We start from the raw sequence: 23,849 nt of genomic DNA on the forward strand, positions 1-23,849 counted from the left end.
CCAGCCGCCACTACTTTTCCCGATGTGCCGTCCCAGCCCTGCACCAGCATGTGTCAGACAACATCACCCGTGCCCTGACCAACGCCGTTTCTGACAAGGTCCACCTGACCACGGACACGTGGACGAGTGCTGCCGGGCAGGGCCACTATATATCGCTGACGGCACATTGGGTTAACTTGGTGGAGGCTGGGACCGAGTCTGACCCTGGGGCCGGCCGACGCCGAGGATTGCGGGGCCTACCTCGGTCCAGGTGTTTCAGGCCTACTATGCCTCCTCCTCCTCCCACCCCTCCTCCACCTCCTCCTCCGAACTACCATCCGTGGGCACGGCGCCATCAGTCGGTAGCTCTAGGCACAGCAGCAGTGCCGTCGCTAAGCGACAGCAGGCGGTGCTCAAACTGCTGAGCCTAGGCGACAAAAGGCACACCGCCCAAGAGCTATTACAGGGCATCACGGCGCAGACTGATCTGTGGCTGGCACCGCTGAACCTGAAGCCAGGCATGGTTGTGTGTGACAACGGCCGTAACCTGGTGGCGGCTCTGCAACTCGGCAGACTGACACATGTGCCATGCCTGGCCCATGTGTTAAATCTGATAGTTCAGCGTTTCCTCAAGACATACCCCAATCTGTCTGATTTGCTCACGAAGGTGCGCCGCATCTGTGCGCATTTCAGGAAGTCCAGCCCAGATGCTGCCACTCTCAGGGCAGCGCAGCGCCGCCTCCAACTGCCCGCTCACCGACTGTTGTGCGACGTGCCCACGAGGTGGAATTCAACACTGACCATGTTATCCAGAGTTTACCAGCAGCGCAGAGCGATTGTAGACTGCCAGATGTCAACTTCCACCAGAACTGGTAGTCAGGTCAGTCAGCTTCCTCAAGTCTACAATGAGGAGTGGACGTGGATGTCTGATATCTGTCAGGTGCTTTCATACTTGGCTAGAAAATAGCCAAAGGAGAATCCAAACGGCTTACGCCTACAGTAGCGTTATATATTTGATTTCTGGTTGATCTGCTGGTGGCTGTACTTGCTGCAGTGCATCTACTAGCCAATTGTGAGCAATTTGTAGTGAGACTTGCGACCGCTGTGTTTTGCGCTTAGTGACGCACATATCCATAGCAAAGACCGAAGTGGGAAAATTTAGTAGGGGTTGGATTTCAATTAGGCACAGTCTGCCATTTGTCCTTTTTTATTTTACGTTTATTTTGTTTAATAACTCAGCGTCATCTCATCTGGCATAGTAGTGTGCTTTCATACTTGGCTAGAAAATAGCCAAAGGAGAATCCAAACGGCTTACGCCTACAGTAGCGTTATATATTTGATTTCTGGTTGATCTGCTGGTGGCTGTACTTGCTGCAGTGCATCTACTAGCCAATTGTGAGCAATTTGTAGTGAGACTTGCGACCGCTGTGTTTTGCGCTTAGTGACGCACATATCCATTGCAAAGACCGAAGTGGGAAAATTTATTAGGGGTTGGATTTCAATTAGGCACAGTCTGCCATTTGTCCTTTTTTATTTTACGTTTATTATGTTTAATAACTCAGCGTCATCTCATCTGGCATAGTAGTGTGCTTTCATACTTGGCTAGAAAATAGCCATAGCAATAGGATAGCATTGTTTGGTTTTAAAAACTCAAAAACACAAAAAAAAAAAAAAACCACAAAAAAAAGTTAAAAAAAAATTAAAGCTATAACTCTCATTTTAAAAATGTTTAACCCGAGGGCTAGGGGTAGAGGACGAGGGCGGGGACGTGGGCGTCCAACTACTGCAGGGGTCAGAGGCCGTGGTCCTGGCCGGGGTGAGACACCACCTGCTTATGAGGGAGCAGGGGAACGCCGCAGAGCTACACTCCCTAGGTTCATGTCTGAAGTTACTGGGACTCGTGGTAGAGCACTGTTGAGGCCAGAACAGTGCGAACAGGTGATGTCGTGGATTGCTGACAATGCTTCGAGCAATTTGTCCACCAGTCAGTCTTCCACGCAGTCCACCCATGTCACCGAAATCGCCACTCCTCCAGCTCCTGCACCTCAGCCTCCTCCCCCCCAGTCTGCCCCCTCCCAGGAAAATTTGGCATTTGAACCGGCATACTCTGAGGAACTGTTTTCTGGACCCTTCCCACAGTCACAAACCACTTGTCCGGTTGCTGCTGAGCAATTTTCCGATGCCCAGGTTTTCCACCAGTCACAGTCTGTGGGTGATGATGACCTTCTTGACGTAGTGGAAGTGTGTAAAGAGGTGTCCGACGATGAGGAGACACGGTTGTCAGACAGTGGGGAAGTTGTTGTCAGGGCAGGAAGTCCGAGGGGGGAGCAGACTGAGGGATCGGAGGATGATGAGGTGACAGACCCAAGCTGGGTTGAGAGGCCGGGTGAACACAGTGCTTCTGAGACGGAGGAGAGTCCTCGACCAGAACAGGTTGGAAGAGGCAGTGGTGGGGCCAGACGGAGAGGCAGGGCCAGAGCTGGTGCATCAGCGCCAAATGTGTCAACTAGTGAAGCTCCCGTGGTGAGGGCTCTTGCGGCGAGGGCTAGATCTTCAGAAGTCTGGAGGTTCTTTAAGGAAACACCGGATGACCGACGGACTGTGGTGTGCAACATTTGCCAAACCAGGCTCAGCAGGGGTTCCACCACTACTAGCTTAACTACCACCAGTATGCGCAGGCATATGAATGCTAAACACCCCACTCAGTGGCAACAAGCCCGTTCACCTCCGGCCGTGCACACCACTGCTCCTTCCCCTGTGTCAGCTGATAGTCAGCCCCCTGCCCAGGACCCTGCCACAAAAACCCCATCGTCGCCTCCACGATCCTCCACAGCATCCACCAGCGTTCAGCTCTCCATACCCCAGACGCTGGAGCGGAAACGCAAATATAGAGCAACCCACCCGCACGCCCAAGCCCTTAATGTGCACATCTCCAGATTGCTTAGCCTGGAGATGCTGCCCTATAGGCTAGTAGAGACCGAGGCCTTTCGCAACCTCATGGCGGCGGCCGCCCCTCGGTATTCGGTCCCCAGCCGCCACTACTTTTCCCGATGTGCCGTCCCAGCCCTGCACCAGCATGTGTCAGACAACATCACCCGTGCCCTGACCAACGCCGTTTCTGACAAGGTCCACCTGACCACGGACACGTGGACGAGTGCTGCCGGGCAGGGCCACTATATATCGCTGACGGCACATTGGGTTAACTTGGTGGAGGCTGGGACCGAGTCTGACCCTGGGGCCGGCCGACGCCGAGGATTGCGGGGCCTACCTCGGTCCAGGTGTTTCAGGCCTACTATGCCTCCTCCTCCTCCCACCCCTCCTCCACCTCCTCCTCCGAACTACCATCCGTGGGCACGGCGCCATCAGTCGGTAGCTCTAGGCACAGCAGCAGTGCCGTCGCTAAGCGACAGCAGGCGGTGCTCAAACTGCTGAGCCTAGGCGACAAAAGGCACACCGCCCAAGAGCTATTACAGGGCATCACGGCGCAGACTGATCTGTGGCTGGCACCGCTGAACCTGAAGCCAGGCATGGTTGTGTGTGACAACGGCCGTAACCTGGTGGCGGCTCTGCAACTCGGCAGACTGACACATGTGCCATGCCTGGCCCATGTGTTAAATCTGATAGTTCAGCGTTTCCTCAAGACATACCCCAATCTGTCTGATTTGCTCACGAAGGTGCGCCGCATCTGTGCGCATTTCAGGAAGTCCAGCCCAGATGCTGCCACTCTCAGGGCAGCGCAGCGCCGCCTCCAACTGCCCGCTCACCGACTGTTGTGCGACGTGCCCACGAGGTGGAATTCAACACTGACCATGTTATCCAGAGTTTACCAGCAGCGCAGAGCGATTGTAGACTGCCAGATGTCAACTTCCACCAGAACTGGTAGTCAGGTCAGTCAGCTTCCTCAAGTCTACAATGAGGAGTGGACGTGGATGTCTGATATCTGTCAGGTGCTGAGTAACTTTGAGGAGTCAACACAGATGGTCAGTGGCGATGCCGCCATCATCAGCCTCACCATCCCGCTGCTTGGCCTGTTGAAAAACTCTCTGATCAGCATGAAGTCGGAAGCTTTGCGCTCGTCACAAGAGACGGGGGAAGAAGATTCCCTTGTTGATAGCCAAAGCACCCTCAGGTCTGTTTCTCAGCGCATATCGGAGGAGGTGGAGGTGGAGGAGGATGAGGAGGAAGAGGAGGAGAATGTTGGCGAGACACAAGAGGGGACCATTGTTGAGTCCTTCACTGTTCAGCGTGTATGGGCAGAAGAAGAGGAGTTGGAGGAGTTGGAGGAGGAGGAAATGGACAGTCAGGCCAGTGAGGGGAGTGAATTCTTACGCGTTGGTACTCTGGCGCATATGGCAGATTTCATGCTAGGCTGCCTATCCCGTGACCATCGCGTTCAAAGAATTTATTCCAGCACCGATTACTGGGTGTTCACTCTCCTGGACCCACGGTACAAGCAAAATCTTTCCACTCTCATCCCTGCAGAGGAAAGGAGTGTGAGAATGCATGAATACCAGCAGGCCCTGGTGCACAAGCTGAAACAGTATTTCCCTTCTGACAGCGCTAGCGGCAGAGTGCGTAGTTCTGCGGGACAAGTAGCGAGGGAGAGTAGGCGAGCAGGCAGCTTGTCCAGCACTGGCAAGGGTACGCTTTACAAGGCTTTTGCCAGCTTTATGTCACCCCAGCAAGACACTGTCACCTGTCCCCAGTCTCGGCATAGTAGGGCTGATCTTCACAGAAAGATGGTGAGGGAGTACGTAGCTGACCATACCATCGTCCTAAATGATCACACAGCTCCCTACAACTACTGGGTTTCAAAGCTGGACATGTGGCACGAACTGGCGCTGTACGCCTTGGAGGTTCTTGCCTGCCCTGCCGCTAGCGTCTTGTCCGAGCGGGTTTTCAGTGCAGCTGGTGGCATCATCACAGATAAGCGTACACGCCTGTCGACTGACAGCGCTGACAGGCTGACGCTTATTAAAATGAATAAAGGCTGGATTTCTCAGAATTTCCAATCTCCACCAGGTGAAGGAAGCTCAACCTGAATAATTGATCCACTCCTCCTCCTCCTCATTTTCCTCCTTCTCCTCCTCTTTGTACAGTAAAGCAGAGGAAACTGGCTATTTTTTGACAGGGCCCACTGGCTCTTGCTATAGTACTTTATGCATTTAATTTTTCTGGAGGGCCACCTACCCGGTCCTCTGTTTGAAACAATTTTTGTGAGTGCCACATACAGGCACTCAATCTATTCCATTTTTCTGGAGGGCCACCTACCCGGTCCTCTGTTTTAAAAAATTTTTGGGACTGCCACATACAGGCACTCAATCTATTCCATTTTACTGGAGGGCCACCTACCTGCTCCTCTGGTTTGAAAAATTTTTGGGACTGCCACATACAGGCACTCAATCTATTCCATTTTTCTGGAGGGACACCTACCTGCTCCTCTGGTTTGAAAACTTTTTGGGACTGCCACATACAGGCACTCAATCTATTCCATTTTACTGGAGGGCCACCTACCTGCTCCTCTGGTTTGAAACATTTTTGGGACTGCCACATACAGGCACTCAATCTATTCCATTTTTCTGGAGGGACACCTACCTGCTCCTCTGGTTTGAAAACTTTTTGGGACTGCCACATACAGGCACTCAATCTATTCCATTTTTCTGGAGGGCCACCTACCTGCTCCTCTGGTTTGAAAACTTTTTGGGACTGCCACATACATGCACTCAATCTATTCCATTTTTCTGGAGGGACACCTACCTGCTCCTCTGGTTTGAAAACTTTTTGGGACTGCCACATACAGGCACTATCCAAATTAAATTGTCTCCATAGCAGCCTCCACACGTTGTCTCCATTGCTACCTCCAAAAGTCGTCCATATAGCTGCCTCCATACATCCTCCCCTTATCAAACGAGGTGTGTCAGGCAGAAATTTGGGTTGTTTTCATGGATTCCACATCAAAGTTGTTAACTTTGTCGCCACCCTGCTGTGTTATCCACAAAATATACTGGCAAACTTTTATCATTTACCGATATTATTTCAGCGCTTCTTGCGCAGCTGTTTACATTCCCCTCACCTAAACTTATAAGAACGCTACTACACTTGATCTTATACAAAAGGTTCTTAGAAGTGCTGTTTGGGGAGTAGCCTATAGACAGGGGCTTGGATTGGCGAAAGCTCGCCTGGCAGCGGAGCGCCAGCTCCATGCCAAGATCCAACTAACATAGTTTTAACTGCAGCACCTTTAATCTACTACTAGTTCACTGCCTCCATACATGGTCCCCTTATCAAACGAGCTGTGTCAGGCAGAATTTTGGGTTGTTTTCATGGCTTCCATGTTAACTTTGTCGCCACCCTGCTGTGTAATCCACAAAATATACTGGCAAACTTTTATCATGTACCGATATTATTTGAGCGCTTCTTGCTCACCTCCTTTGGTTCCTCTCTGCCACCCATTGGTTGGAAGCCTGAGTCCATTTAGGGTATGTCGCCATGACACTCTCTAGCCTGCTGCCGCTGCCTCTGCATGCCGTCCCCTATAGTGTCAGGGTCAATTATTGGATGTTTTAGATGCTATCTAGCTTCATTCTGTCACTCTGTCATGGCCATGCTGTTGCCCATAATTTTGGCATAATGTTGCGATTATGCAGCCTCAGAGGCATCCTTGCATGCTGCCCCTGCTGTTTCCTGTCCATTTCCGTGGTGTTTCCATCCTTTTCTGAGGTTCCCAGGTGTTTGGCCAAGCTTCCCTGTGCAGAGCCTTGGTCCGCTTGAAAAATGCTCGAGTCTCCCATTGACTTCAATGGGGTTCGTTATTCGAGACGAGCACTCGAGCATCGGGAAAAGTTTGTCTCGAATAACGAGTACCCGAGCATTTTAGTGTTCGCTCATCTCTAATGTTTACCTTTCTCTCTGCAGAACAGTGTCCCGTGTTCCATGGGAGGGGCCAGTGAGAAGTGGTTCCCCCCACCCTCAGGGAACCGCCCTGGAACACAGAATGCTGCTCTGCAGAGAGAAAGGCAAACTTTCTTCTGACTTTTATTTTTATTGAAAGAAGACAGTTTTATTATAAAAGCACTTTGGCAATGTGCATACCATGGAGACATGGGGGAGCCAGAAAAAAGGGCTCCTGATAACAAGTTCACTTTAGAGTATAGAAAGTTCTTTTTATGTATGATTCAATGATCACCTTAGTGATGAGAATGCATTGTTCTATTGTAATGCTACTGATAGAGAATGTTTAAAAATTACAGCAAAACATATACAGGCGGTCCCCTACTTAAGAACACTCGACTTACATACGACCCCTAGTTACAAACGGGCCTCTGGATATTCGAAATTTATTGTACTTTAGCCTTAGGCTACAATAATCAGCTATAACAGTTATCACAGGCGTCTGCAATGAAGCTTTAGTGTTAATCCTGGTTCTCATGACAACCCAACATTTTTAAAATCCAATTGGTACCTAACGTACCAACAGCTCACACACTGTAATGATTAATTGAATGACGCACCAAGCAACAACACCCTAGTGTAGGTACATACTAATGTGAACATTTAATACATAGACGTGTAAAGGCATATGATTGCCAACACTTAGACAAATAAATAAATAGATAGATCAAAAAACAAACCTCATACAGGCTGGAAAATGGCAGGTTGGGTTGGTTATATACCCTGAGGGGGCATCGACTGCATGAGATCCCTCTTGGATCCAAACTTACCACTCTTCCTGTAGCCAGTCTGAGAGGGCCTATGACGGGAGAGGATCCACCCTTGATTTCTCGTGGACCATCTGGGGGAGGTGTGAGATATAGTCTAAACTCACCCTATACCCCAGCAAAAAGACTCCCGCCCTTACAAGGGCAGTACCAAAATGCTGTCCCTTGTTCTAATTAGCTCAAAAAACACACCTCCCTGACGCGTTTCCACAATCAAGCTTCATCAGAGGGAGAATATACACTGAATATGGACATATGGCCCTATAGACAAAAATAATGGAAACACCAGTTTTAGTCTTCAGAAATGGTGCCTCCAAACAAACTACCCATAAGGGATCACGTTACTCACCACTAAGGTCCGTGGGTAAATCAAGAAGAGGTGCTAGGTAAGGAGGGAGTGCCCTCTCATACCAGCGGTACCTCGTGTTCACACCGGATGGCTTGGCGTGTGACGCCTCTCCAGGGTGTGAGCTGAGTTTAAATGTAGCCGGCCCCGCCCACCCCCTCGTGACGACTCCGTTCACGGTGGACTTACCGTCCCCCAGTGCGTTTATCACATACTCACACCTGATTCCCATCTATGACGCACTGGTTGCCAGACCGGAAGTGTCACACGTCACTCCCGGGGTGGCGGCCGGAGTTATTTCACAGGGTTGCCTAGCAACCCCTGATGGTGCATCCACGTATCTACATCGCGGGCATGCTGCATAGCTCTTTAAATTGTGAATAGCAAAGCTTGTCCTAGTACACAGGCATGGAAAACAATGAATCAGGATGTGCCATATGTTGGCAGATCAATAGGCTAGAAAGTGTCAAGTAAATAAACTGGTGAATCGCCCATAGTGTTTTAACACACCATAAGCGAACCACATACCATCGTATTTAGCAGTGGTATATTTAGAGTATAGCTCTCAAAATCCCCGTCTGACATAGAATTGATGTTTTGATATAGAGATATATTACAGGGGGTATTTATATAATGCATGCATATTGCATCTGTATGTTTAGGCCACCAGGTGCCACGGTATTCAATAGGTATATCCATCTTGCCTCTCTTGAATGGTCTTTCCTATATACTCAAGTCCACATGCACATGTTGCCTTGTAGATAACCCCTTTTGATCTACAATTTATGAAGTCCCTAATTGTGTATGTCTTGTTGTTGTTCCTTCCAAAGAAGGTTTTACCCGTCTTCAAATATGGGCAAGCTATGCAGCCACTGCATTTGAAAAAGCCACATATTTTGCGGTCAAGCCATGTTCCGCTCTGAATGGGGGCCTTGTAGTGGCCGTGCACCACTCGATCCCGAATTGACCTGCCCCTTCTGAAGGTAATGGCGGGTCTGTCTCCAATTACATCTCTTAAATCAGGGTCCATGCATAGGATGGGCCAGTGTTTTGTCAGAACGTCTCTGGCCCGGTCTGCCCCATTGTCAAATGTAGCGATCATTCTTATTGGTTGCTTTTTGTCCCCTTTCTCCTCATCTCTCTTCATAGTCAAAAGGTCCTGTCTTATCTTATTGGACGCAAACTGGAATGCCGTCCGGAGACAGTGGTCCGGGTATCCTCTCTCCTTAAATCTATTCCTTAGGTCGTCCGAAAAGAACCTAAAGTCCTTATTGTTGCTACAATTACGTCTCATTCTGAGATATTGGCCCTTAGGGATTCCACTACATAATGCCCTTGGGTGATTACTTTCCCATCGTAGCAGGGAATTTGTGGAGGTGGGTTTGCGATATACCGAAGTTTGTAAGCTCCCCTTAGAGTCCTTTTTAATCATTACATCCAGGAATGGTAATTCATCCGGATGGATCTCGCAGGTGAAACGAAGTCCAATATTGTTATTGTTAAGACTCTTCACAAATGTGTAGAAAGACTCCTTGTCTCCTCTCCAGAGTACGAATATGTCATCGATATATCTAAGGAACAGTTCAACTCTATCCAAATCTCTCGGGGGGGAGTCTCCAAAGACCATCGTATTCTCCCACCAGCCCAGGAGCAAATTTGCGTAGGTGGGGGCGCATGGGCTCCCCATCGCAGTGCCCCTGAGCTGGTGGTAGAATTTCTTGTCAAACAGAAAAAAGTTATGCGTAAGGGAAAATTGTAGAAGCTCCACTACAAAGGTATTATGTAGACCAAATTGTCTACCCCTAGCAGAGAGAAAAAACTCCACTGCCTCTATTCCTTTGTTGTGTGGAATAGAGGAGTAGAGCACCTCCACATCAATGCTTGCCAGTTGTACCCCATTATCAATTTGGATCCCTTCTAGGTGTCTTAGTAGATCAGTAGTATCCCTGATATATGATAGAGAATGTTTGACCAAGGAAAAAGTAAGGGAAGGTACAGCCTGTGAGTCCTAATGTTAAACTTACCAAGCTTCCCTACTTACTTGCATATCCTAGATGGTAGGTGAAAACTGTGTGACATTCCCTACCTGTGCCAAAGTGAAACACAGAGACTGAACAATTAAAACACACTGGAGAAAGGTCATACCAATATGGGTGTGACAAAGAGGACTATTCAGAACATTAAGAGAGTCATTTGGAAGGTAAAGAGGTTACAAAAGATAGGAAAAAACTAAATAAAGCAATACAGAATACGCAATACACAATACACAATACGCTAACAAGCGTAAGATAAGACTTGTAGCAAGCACTAGGAAGAAGGCAAAGGAACTTCTTATGGAATGTGAGAGTTTGTATCCAGTTACAATTGGACAAGCCGTCCTTACCTAAAAAGAACACACGCCAGCAGAGGAGAAATGTGATCTGTTCATCACAACTAGATTAACCATTTGCATCCCAGAACAAAATCAGTAGGAGACAGACTGGTGTAGTGGAATTCAATAAAGTAAACCAGTAGTTAAATATGGCATTGTTCGGAATAAGAATGCAAAATAAGTACAAAATCACAGTCGACATTGCATCGTCTGTCTACTTTATGGGGTACGGTTTTTCCCATGAACATAACTGAAAACCATTTAACTTTCATTGCTTCACTCTTTGTCTTTGCTCACTCTGCCAGCTGTAAATCCAGAATCATTATAGCTTTATTGGAATCTACACTGGCACTTGCAGAAAAATTATTTAGGAATTTCCCTATATAGACTCAAAATATCTTTTAAATAATTAAATCACCCTCTCCGGAAAAATAGTTTGTGGAATGCTCCAGTTTAATTAAAGATGTGTAGTATTTTTGTTGCGGGATTCAATTAAGTTTTCACTCCTCTAATGAAAAAAATCAGCGATGCTTGAGTACGAAATTCTTAATTTAAAAATTCGACATGGCATTCCAATTAAGTTGTGCGACAGTTGCCTTGTTGCATAAAAAGTCTATTACAAGTAATCTGGAAAACCTGAATGCCATAAAAATACGAGCTCCGTTTTGAGAACCCTCCCTGTAGGTTAAGAGTATACTTAACATTTAATTTACAGCCTGTTCTGACCATGAAGCTGTAAGGTCCACTCGAACATGCAGCATTTGAGATGAAGGATTGTAGTATTTAGCATTAAATACCTGTGATAAAGATCTGGAAAAACATAATTAGAAGCCAGCCACGTCTTGCTAGCATTAAGTTAGAAAATAACTTTTCCTATCAAAGAACAACTAGACAATTAAAGAATATTTTTTAATTATAATTAATAAGGGTGCAGTGTAGCACCATGTCACAGTTATAGTGCCTCGATCTATGAGCAGGTGTCCCTGGTTTATCAGGCTTGATTTTAGTGGTAGATTTCTAAGGGATACTACAAATAGGTTCGCGCTGCCCCACACAGAATAAAAAAATTGCACAAATGTAAGTTATGCTTTAATGGCTAATCCCCTGATTTTTAAAGTGGGAACTTTCTGGTTGTGACATCAGTTAAAGATACTGAGGCAACAGCACTGAGAGCATACATATGAATCAGGACAGCATGTTTATAATTGGCCAACCTGAAACATGTGATGAGTCACATGCCTCTGACATCACTTAGGATCCTTTTTCAGACCACTAACAACTACTGCTTCACCAAAATGGTCGCCGACCCCGACTCCTCAGCCCTGGTACAATTGGCTCAATTTCAGCAGAAAACAGTAAAATTATTTTTCCCAAGAGGCCTTTATGACCTTAGAGGGACATGTTAGGGAGAATTTATAAATAGTGCAGTGCACCGACAGCACTACAACACTAGTGCTAGTTACAACGCTAGTGGCACACCAGATTTATAATTGTGATGATGAATAGAGTTTAAGACTATGGGGTTCTTATTTAATTCCCCCCATTATGTTTACAAAAATGCACAGAAGACAAGTAATCCCTGTAACCTGAGACTATATGTATTCCTTATTTTAAATGAAAGAGTCGGCAACCGATTCCTTAAAGGGGTATTCCAGGAATCAACATTATTCATATACAAATGGGTCCTTAAAGTATTAGCTAATGTGTAATTAGTTGTTATTTAAAATTTTGCTCCTTTTAGCAGAAAATGCTGCTGACATACACAGTAATGAAGAATTAAAATGCTACCAGCCCTTTAATTAGTCCGTTGATTTCCTCCACGCGGAGCAGACACAGTACAGAAGATGGCCGGTTGTCACATGTCCAAATCACATGTCCTGCACCTGCCTGGTCAGGTCATGTGATCACCACTATGTGTGGCTGCAGTCGGTTGGTTGCAGTGCATCCAGTATGGTCAGTGTTGTGTTGATGCCAGTTACAAATCATTACTATGGTAACAGAGCAAGAAAACCTGTCAGATCATCACTGGGAGCAGAGCATAAGAGGTAGGAGGAGTTACTGAGAACTAAAGGATCATGGGACTTCTAGTTTCCAGTTGTGGCCATCTTGGTGATAACTCCACCTACTTTAGAGAGGCCTAAAATTTTGTGAATCATAAAATCAAACAAATTAAGCTCCACTTTGTGACTAATGACATTGAGTTTTGTTACATTCATTTATTTATATCATCATGGATTTTTGTATCAGACATTCATATTCCCCGAAATACCTCTTTAACTTTACCTTAGTAAATATTTGTAGGTTTTAAGAAAAAATGACAAATTTAGTAGGGAGAATTTCAAAGACAAGATTAGTATTAAGGAAATTTTGGAGGCTTATTTTCATTAAAATTTTTGTATTACTCCCGAACATTTTGTAGGAGAGAGCAAGCTTGACCATAGCATTGCACATAGGTCAGTAGTAGAGATGAGCGAACATGCTCGTCCGAGCTTGATGCTCGTTCGAGCATTAGCGTACTCGAAACTGCTCGTTGCTCGGACGAATACTTCGCCCGCTCGAGAAAATGGCAGCTCCCGCCGTTTTGCTTTTTGGCGGCCAGAAACAGAGCCAATCACAAGCCAGGAGACTCTGCACTCCACCCAGCATGACGTGGTACCCTTACACGTCGATAGCAGTGGTTGGCTGGCCAGATCAGGTGACCCTGGGATAGACTAGCCGCTGCCCGCGCTGCTCGGATCATTCTGTGTCTGGATGCCGCTAGGGAGAGAGCTGCTGCTGGTCAGGGAAAGCGTTAGGGTGTTCTATTAGCTTACTGTTAGGCAGGAGTGATTCTCCAAGAACCCAACAGCCCTTCTTAGGGCTACAATAACGTTCTACTTTTTTTTTTTTTATTTGCATCTAGTACCATTTTGTGAGGAATTAGCAGGGGGACTTGCTACCGTTGTGTTTAGCTCTTAGTGGCACACATATCCACCTCAAACACCAAAGTGGGAAAATTTAGTAGGGGTTGGATTTCAATTAGGCACAGTCTGCCATTTTTCCTTTTTTATTTTACGTTTATTTTGTTTAATAACTCAGTGTCATCTCATCTGGCATAGTAGTGTGCTTTCATACTTGGCTAGAAAATAGCCATAGGAGAATCCAAACGGCTTACGCCTACAGTAGCGTTATATATTTGATTTCTGGTTGATCTGCTGGTGGCTGTACTTGCTGCAGTGCATCTACTAGCCAATTGTGAGCAATTTGTAGTGAGACTTGCGACCGCTGTGTTTTGCGCTTAGTGACGCACATATCCATTGCAAAGACCGAAGTGGGAAAATTTAGTAGGGGTTGGATTTCAATTAGGCACAGTCTGCCATTTGTCCTTTTTTATTTTACGTTTATTTTGTTTAATAACTCAGCGTCATCTCATCTGGCATAGTAGTGTGCTTTCATACTTGGCTAGAAAATAGCCATAGGAGAATCCAAACGGCTTACGCCTACAGTAGCGTTATATATTTGATTTCTGGTTGATCTGCTGGTGGCTGTACTTGCTGCAGTGCATCTACTAGCCAATTGTGAGCAATTTGTAGTGAGACTTGCGACCGCTGTGTTTTGCGCTTAGTGACGCCCATATCCATTGCAAAGACCGAAGTGGGAAAATTTAGTAGGGGTTGGATTTCAATTAGGCACAGTCTGCCATTTGTCCTTTTTTATTTTACGTTTATTTTGTTTAATAACTCAGCGTCATCTCATCTGGCATAGTAGTGTGCTTTCATACTTGGCTAGAAAATAGCCATAGGAGAATCCAAACGGCTTACGCCTACAGTAGCGTTATATATTTGATTTCTGGTTGATCTGCTGGTGGCTGTACTTGCTGCAGTGCATCTACTAGCCAATTGTGAGCAATTTGTAGTGAGACTTGCGACCGCTGTGTTTTGCGCTTAGTGACGCCCATATCCATTGCAAAGACCGAAGTGGGAAAATTTAGTAGGGGTTGGATTTCAATTAGGCACAGTCTGCCATTTGTCCTTTTTTATTTTACGTTTATTTTGTTTAATAACTCAGCGTCATCTCATCTGGCATAGTAGTGTGCTTTCATACTTGGCTAGAAAATAGCCAAAGGAGAATCCAAACGGCTTACGCCTACAGTAGCGTTATATATTTGATTTCTGGTTGATCTGCTGGTGGCTGTACTTGCTGCAGTGCATCTACTAGCCAATTGTGAGCAATTTGTAGTGAGACTTGCGACCGCTGTGTTTTGCGCTTAGTGACGCACATATCCATTGCAAAGACCGAAGTGGGAAAATTTAGTAGGGGTTGGATTTCAATTAGGCACAGTCTGCCATTTGTCCTTTTTTATTTTACGTTTATTTTGTTTAATAACTCAGCGTCATCTCATCTGGCATAGTAGTGTGCTTTCATACTTGGCTAGAAAATAGCCATAGCAATAGGATAGCATTGTTTGGTTTTAAAAACTCAAAAACACAAAAAAAAAAAAAAACACAAAAAAAAGTTAAAAAAAAATTAAAGCTATAACTCTCATTTTAAAAATGTTTAACCCGAGGGCTAGGGGTAGAGGACGAGGGCGGGGACGTGGGCGTCCAACTACTGCAGGGGTCAGAGGCCGTGGTCCTGGCCGGGGTGAGACACCACCTGCTTAATGAGGGAGCAGGGGAACGCCGCAGAGCTACACTCCCTAGGTTCATGTCTGAAGTTACTGGGACTCGTGGTAGAGCACTGTTGAGGCCAGAACAGTGCGAACAGGTGATGTCGTGGATTGCTGACAATGCTTCGAGCAATTTGTCCACCAGTCAGTCTTCCACGCAGTCCACCCATGTCACCGAAATCGCCACTCCTCCAGCTCCTGCACCTCAGCCTCCTCCCCCCCAGTCTGCCCCCTCCCAGGAAAATTTGGCATTTGAACCGGCATACTCTGAGGAACTGTTTTCTGGACCCTTCCCACAGTCACAAACCACTTGTCCGGTTGCTGCTGAGCAATTTTCCGATGCCCAGGTTTTCCACCAGTCACAGTCTGTGGGTGATGATGACCTTCTTGACGTAGTGGAAGTGTGTAAAGAGGTGTCCGACGATGAGGAGACACGGTTGTCAGACAGTGGGGAAGTTGTTGTCAGGGCAGGAAGTCCGAGGGGGGAGCAGACTGAGGGATCGGAGGATGATGAGGTGACAGACCCAAGCTGGGTTGAGAGGCCGGGTGAACACAGTGCTTCTGAGACGGAGGAGAGTCCTCGACCAGAACAGGTTGGAAGAGGCAGTGGTGGGGCCAGACGGAGAGGCAGGGCCAGAGCTGGTGCATCAGCGCCAAATGTGTCAACTAGTGAAGCTCCCGTGGTGAGGGCTCTTGCGGCGAGGGCTAGATCTTCAGAAGTCTGGAGGTTCTTTAAGGAAACACCGGATGACCGACGGACTGTGGTGTGCAACATTTGCCAAACCAGGCTCAGCAGGGGTTCCACCACTACTAGCTTAACTACCACCAGTATGCGCAGGCATATGAATGCTAAACACCCCACTCAGTGGCAACAAGCCCGTTCACCTCCGGCCGTGCACACCACTGCTCCTTCCCCTGTGTCAGCTGATAGTCAACCCCCTGCCCAGGACCCTGCCACAAAAACCCCATCGTCGCCTCCACGATCCTCCACAGCATCCACCAGCGTTCAGCTCTCCATACCCCAGACGCTGGAGCGGAAACGCAAATATAGTGCAACCCACCCGCACGCCCAAGCCCTTAATGTGCACATCTCCAGATTGCTTAGCCTGGAGATGCTGCCCTATAGGCTAGTAGAGACCGAGGCCTTTCGCAACCTCATGGCGGCGGCCGCCCCTCGGTATTCGGTCCCCAGCCGCCACTACTTTTCCCGATGTGCCGTCCCAGCCCTGCACCAGCACGTGTCAGACAACATCATCCGTGCCCTGACCAACGCCGTTTCTGACAAGGTCCACCTGACCACGGACACGTGGACGAGTGCTGCCGGGCAGGGCCACTATATATCGCTGACGGCACATTGGGTTAACTTGGTGGAGGCTGGGACCGAGACTGACCCTGGGGCTGCTCATATACTGCCGACGCCGAGGATTGCGGGGCCTACCTCGGTCCAGGTGTTTCAGGCCTACTATGCCTCCTCCTCCTCCCACCCCTCCTCCACCTCCTCCTCCGAACTACCATCCGTGGGCACGGCGCCATCAGTCGGTAGCTCTAGGCACAGCAGCAGTGCCGTCGCTAAGCGACAGCAGGCGGTGCTCAAACTGCTGAGCCTAGGCGACAAAAGGCACACCGCCCAAGAGCTATTACAGGGCATCACGGCGCAGACTGATCTGTGGCTGGCACCGCTGAACCTCAAGCCGGGAATGGTTGTGTGTGACAACGGCCGTAACCTGGTGGCGGCTCTGCAACTCGGCAGACTGACACATGTGCCATGCCTGGCCCATGTGTTAAATCTGATAGTGCAGCGTTTCCTCAAGACATACCCCAATCTGTCTGATTTGCTCACGAAGGTGCGCCGCATCTGTGCGCATTTCAGGAAGTCCAGCCCAGATGCTGCCACTCTCAGGGCAGCGCAGCGCCGCCTCCAACTGCCCGCTCACCGACTGTTGTGCGACGTGCCCACGAGGTGGAATTCAACACTGACCATGTTATCCAGAGTTTACCAGCAGCGCAGAGCGATTGTAGACTGCCAGATGTCAACTTCCACCAGAACTGGTAGTCAGGTCAGTCAGCTTCCTCAAGTCTACAATGAGGAGTGGACGTGGATGTCTGATATCTGTCAGGTGCTGAGTAACTTTGAGGAGTCAACACAGATGGTCAGTGGCGATGCCGCCATCATCAGCCTCACCATCCCGCTGCTTGGCCTGTTGAAAAACTCTCTGGTCAGCATGAAGTCGGAAGCTTTGCGCTCGTCACAAGAGACGGGGGAAGAATATTCCCTTGTTGATAGCCAAAGCACCCTGAGGTCTGTTTCTCAGCGCATATCGGAGGAGGTGGAGGTGGAGGAGGATGAGGAGGAAGAGGAGGAGAATGTTGGCGAGACACAAGAGGGGACCATTGTTGAGTCCTTCACTGTTCAGCGTGTATGGGCAGAAGAAGAGGAGTTGGAGGAGTTGGAGGAGGAGGAAATGGACAGTCAGGCCAGTGAGGGGAGTGAATTCTTACGCGTTGGTACTCTGGCGCATATGGCAGATTTCATGCTAGGCTGCCTATCCCGTGACCCTCGCGTTCAAAGAATTTATTCCAGCACCGATTACTGGGTGTTCACTCTCCTGGACCCACGGTACAAGCAAAATCTTGCCACTCTCATCCCTGCAGAGGAAAGGAGTGTGAGAATGCATGAATACCAGCAGGCCCTGGTGCACAAGCTGAAACAGTATTTCCCTTCTGACAGCGCTAGCGGCAGAGTGCGTAGTTCTGCGGGACAAGTAGCGAGGGAGAGTAGGCGAGCAGGCAGCTTGTCCAGCACTGGCAAGGGTACGCTTTACAAGGCTTTTGCCAGCTTTATGTCACCCCAGCAAGACACTGTCACCTGTCCCCAGTCTCGGCAGAGTAGGGCTGATCTTTACAGAAAGATGGTGAGGGAGTACGTAGCTGACCATACCATCGTCCTAAATGATCACACAGCTCCCTACAACTACTGGGTTTCAAAGCTGGACATGTGGCACGAACTGGCGCTGTACGCCTTGGAGGTTCTTGCCTGCCCTGCCGCTAGCGTCTTGTCCGAGCGGGTTTTCAGTGCAGCTGGTGGCATCATCACCGATAAGCGTACACGCCTGTCGACTGACAGCGCTGACAGGCTGACGCTTATTAAAATGAATAAAGGCTGGATTTCTCAGAATTTCCAATCTCCACCAGGTGAAGGAAGCTCAACCTGAATAATTGATCCACTCCTCCTCCTCCTCCTCATTTTCCTCCTTCTCCTCCTCTTTGTACAGTAAAGCAGAGGAAAATGGCTATTTTTTGACAGGGCCCACTGGCTCTTGCTATACTTCATGCATTTAATTTTTCTGGAGGGCCACCTACCCGGTCCTCTGTTTGAAACAATTTTTGTGAGTGCCACATACAGGCACTCAATCTATTCCATTTTTCTGGAGGGCCACCTACCCGGTCCTCTGGTTTGAACAATTTTTGGGACTGCCACATACAGGCACTCAATCTATTCCATTTTACTGGAGGGCCACCTACCTGCTCCTCTGGTTTGAAGAATTTTTGGGACTGCCACATACAGGCACTCAATCTATTCCATTTTACTGGAGGGCCACCTACCTGCTCCTCTGGTTTGAAGAATTTTTGGGACTGCCACATACAGGCACTCAATCTATTCCATTTTACTGGAGGGCCACCTACCTGCTCCTCTGGTTTGAAGAATTTTTGGGACTGCCACATACAGGCACTCAATCTATTCCATTTTACTGGAGGGCCACCTACCTGCTCCTCTGGTTTGAACAATTTTTGGGACTGCCACATACAGGCACTCAATCTATTCCATTTTACTGGAGGGCCACCTACCTGCTCCTCTGGTTTGAAGAATTTTTGGGACTGCCACATACAGGCACTCAATCTATTCCATTTTACTGGAGGGCCACCTACCTGCTCCTCTGGTTTGAAAAATGTTTGGGACTGCCACATACAGGCACTATCCAAATTAAATTGTCTCCATAGCAGCCTCCACACGTTGTCTCCATTGCTACCTCCAAAAGTCGTCCATATAGCTGCCTCCATACATCGTCCCTTTATCAAACGAGGTGTGTCAGGCAGAAATTTGGGTTGTTTTCATGGATTCCACATCAAAGTTGTTAACTTTGTCGCCACCCTGCTGTGTTATCCACAAAATATACTGGCAAACTTTTACCATTTAGGGATATTATTTCAGCGCTTCTTGCGCATCTGTTTACATTCCCCTCACCCGGCATATCCTAAACTTATAAGAACGCTACTACACTTGATCTTATACAAAAGGTTCTTAGAAGTGCTGTTTGGGGAGTAGCCTAGAGACAGGGGCTTGGATTGGCGAAAGCTCGCCTGGCAGCGGAACGCCAGCTCCATGCGCATCATGCGCTTCTTGCGCATCTGTTTACATTCCCCTAACCCGCCATATCCCAAACTTATAAGAACGCTACTACACTTAACTTGGTGCAGGCTGGGACCGAGTCTGACCCTGGGGCTGGTCATATACTGCCGACGCAGAGAATTGCGGGGCCTACCTCGGTCCAGGTGTTTCAGGCCTACTATGCCTCCTCCCACCCCTCCTCCACCTCCTCCTCCTCCGAATTACCATCCGTGGGCATGGCGCCATCAGTCGGTAGCTCTAGGCACAGCAGCAGTGCCGTCGCTAAGCGACAGCAGGCGGTGCTGAAACTGCTGAGCCTAGGCGATAAAAGGCACACCGCCCAAGAGCTATTACAGGGCATTCCACATCAAAGTTGTTAACTTTGTCGCCACCCTGCTGTGTAATCCACAAAATATACTTGCAAACTTTTACCATTTAGGGATATTATTTCAGCGCTTCTTGCGCATCTGTTTACATTCCCCTCACCCGCCATATCCTAAACTTATAAGAACGCTACTACACTTGATCTTATACAAAAGTGCTGTTTGGGGAGTAGCCTAGAGACAGGGGCTTGGATTTGCGAAAGCTCGCCTGGCAGCGGAGCGCCAGCTCCATGCGCATCATGCGCTTCTTGCGCATCTGTTTACATTCCCCTCACCCGGCATATCCTAAACTTATAAGAACGCTACTACACTTGATCTTATACAAAAGTGCTGTTTGGGGAGTAGCCTAGAGACAGGGGCTTGGATTTGCGAAAGCTCGCCTGGCAGCGGAGCGCCAGCTCCATGCGCATCATGCGCTTCTTGCGCATCTGTTTACATTCCCCTCACCCGGCATATCCTAAACTTATAATAACGCTACTACACTTGATCTTATACAAAAGTGCTGTTTGGGGAGTAGCCTAGAGACAGGGGCTTGGATTGGCGAAAGCTCGCCTGGCAGCGGAGCGCCAGCTCCATGCCAAGATCCAACTAACATAGTTTTAACTGCAGCACCTTTAATCTACTACTAGTTCACTGCCTCCATACATGGTCCCCTTATCAAACGAGCTGTGTCAGGCAGAATTTTGGGTTGTTTTCATGGCTTCCATGTTAACTTTGTCGCCACCCTGCTGTGTAATCCACAAAATATACTGGCAAACTTTTATCATGTACCGATATTATTTGAGCACTTCTTGCTCACCTCCTTTGGTTCCTCTCTGCCACCCATTGGTTTGAAGCCTGAGTCCATTTAGGGTATGTCGCCATGACACTCTCTAGCCTGCTGCCGCTGCCTCTGCATGCCGTCCCCTATAGTGTCAGGGTCAATTATTGCATGTTTTAGATACTATCTAGCTTCATTCTGTCACTCTGTCATGGCCATGCTGTTGCCCATAATTTTGGCATAATGGTGCGTTTAAGCAGCCTCAGAGGCATCCATGCATGCTGCCCCTGCTGTTTCCTGTCCATTTCCGTGGTGTTTCCATCCTTTTCTGAGGTTCCCAGGTGTTTGGCCAAGCTTCCCTGTGCAGAGCCTTGGTCCCCTTGAAAAATGCTCGAGTCTCCCATTGACTTCAATGGGGTTCGTTATTCGAGACGAGCACTCGAGCATCGGGAAAAGTTCGTCTCGAATAACGAGTACCCGAGCATTTTAGTGTTCGCTCATCTCTATTCATTATGTTTTAACTAGCCTTAGTGTGTCCAAAAAAAAAATGCAGCAAAAAATGTCAAGGTAGTACAAACAAAAAAAGAAGTTATGGCCCTTAAACCACTAATTCGGTAGTTCGCTAAAAATGCCCTAGTCATTTAAAGGAAATCTACCATTTTAAAATGGTCATTCTGACCTAAACATACCGTTACACAGCGCTAGCTAAGCCGATGCTGGATGTGGTTGTGATAAGGCACGGAAATCCGCAGATGAAAAATCGATTTATCAATAGGCATATGACCCAATTCAGTGCTCCTTAGCCCCTGACGTCATGACGTCACCGAGCTCGTGGGAGCATTGGCACATGCGCACTGCATCTTCATTATGCGCGGCCATGACGTCACCGGCTCTCGGGATCGAGCAAGGGAGGGTAGGGGGGTGAAGTTTCAAGCACGCAAGGAGTGTGCATTGTTATGATCGGGACCAAGTGCCCTGTGTCAAAGGCACAGGAGCGCCGAATAGGGTCATATGCCTATTGATAAATTAATTTTTCATCGAAACTGCGGATTTCTGTGCCTTATCACGACCACCTCCAGCATCGGCTTACCTAGCGATTTGCATGTAACGATATGTTTAGGTCAGAATGACCATTTTAAATGGTAGATTTCCTTTAAGTCTTAATTATTAAGGGATTAAAATGTTTAACGTAACAACTACATTTTCTGGTGACACATTCCCTTCAAGCATGCATGGTGGTGGATATGTACTTTACCTACTTATTTCCATATAAAGAGACTGGAAAGAAAACTTTTGCTCTTGTTCCTTGGATATTTTTCTTTAGTGTTTTAATCATTCCTCTATTCACTTGTTCTCAGCAAGAATTATTCAAATATTACACATTAGACTTGCAAAACATCCTTGGCTCTTATTTGGGTATTTTTCAGTTCCTATTTTTCCCTATGTGAGCAGAATAATTTCTTTAGTCAAGAGGTTATTCTCAGAATTGAATCTTTTGCTGAACTTTAGACAAAGTTAAAGGGTCATATAGTAATCTCTCCATTTAAGTTGTCTTTCAGGGCTCTTTCAGAAGCATGTCAATTTAGAAGACAAAGCAAAGATAAAGTGTGTGACCGACATACAGATCTGATGCAAGTAAACGTAGAAAATGTTAGAATGTATCTTAAAGATACATTGTAGATTAAAGATTGTAGTCACTATTTCTTCTGTCTCCTTGAGTCCAGCACAGGTGGACCTCTTGCAGAAGGGATTATCATTTTGTCCCTCCATAGATTTCTTTAGAACTTTACGTCTTAAGGTGTTCTAAGGTGGACTAACCCACCACTGACTACAGCCCTAATTACGCCCGGTGACTCTGGTCTTAACTCTGTGACAAAGTCACTATTGAATTGGCGATAAAATGAAGGTTTATGTGTATTACAGCGACCACAATGTGAATTGAGTCACACTGGAAGCTGTTTTCCATGTGTTGGTCTCTTGGAATATCTGGTACAGGACTCTAATTGCTGGAGTAGAGACAGAAGTGTGATCACTGCTCCAGACCAAAGCTTCCAGATTCTAATGGGTCTAACAATGCACCAGGTGTGCAATCCCTTAAAGAAGGGTGTGGAGCAGTCAGAAGTGGCTCTCTACCTGAAGACACAGAGGCTGGACTGTGTGAGAGCCACACGTGAGTGACACAGGGTTACTGAACATATGTTTCATGGTGGCAGGGAGAAGCCCTCCAGTGGCTAGTGAGGACCGCCAAGTGTTTAGTTAGAGCCGGACAGGCAAGGATTTTTATTTGATGTTTTGTTTGTAACTGCTGTTTTTGCTGGAATAAATGCACAGTTTCAACTTTAATCCTGCTGTCCAAGAGAGCTTTGTCATTGCCGGCCCCCACGTTTGAGCTGAACCCCTACAACTCTAAAAGCAATTTTATGCCTCCAAAAAAAGACCCGGTAGAAAATTTTAATAACTTGGTCTCCAGAGTTTTTGACTCCTACAGGAAGGATCTGGAACATAATTCCCTTTATTACCCTTGAAATATATTGGGTCTTGATAAACAGGCATTGGATAGTTGCCTGACGAAGGTTCAAGTCCTTAACAGAAATGCGTAGCAACTAATAAAAAGAACCTTTAACCCTATGCGGACTTGACTCCCTTGAGCGCATCTTCGAGCCAATCCGGTTTGGAGCTCAGAACTATAACCCTGTATACCTCACTACCTGCTGGTCCAACTGGAAGGAAATAGGGAGGAAGACAACGAAGATTGACAGCAGGGACATCTGCTTATGTGCACATGGTATTGTGCTACCAGGTGAGCACTTAAAATTGTTTTACTTACTTTAAACTAATTGTTAACGGTACTACACGAGGAAGGCACCCCTATGTCCTTTATGTTTCCCTCTCTGACTATCAGTGGAGATCTATGACCAAAGGGTCCACAAACCGTCCTACTCTAAACTTTTCCCAGGTCGTTATTGCTGATCCCACCTACAGTGCTATTGGTAACCTGGGATGTCACCAGTCTTTATATCGCTATTGAACATAATAAGAGAATCCTACCTGTGTCTGAACTACTAAAGACTACACAACATCAGCCATTAGTTAATCAATTTTGCATTGACCTTTTAATACTGATTTTGAAAGAAAACTATTTTTTATTTCAAGGCATATTTTACCTGCAGATTCGAGACACTGCCATGGGGTCCAACGTGGCCCCTCCCTAAGCCAATGCTTGTTTACTTTAACATACTGTTTGAAACTCATGCCAT

This window comes from Engystomops pustulosus, chromosome 7 (assembly GCF_040894005.1).
Source record: "Engystomops pustulosus chromosome 7, aEngPut4.maternal, whole genome shotgun sequence".
Lineage (NCBI taxonomy): Eukaryota > Metazoa > Chordata > Amphibia > Anura > Leptodactylidae > Engystomops > Engystomops pustulosus.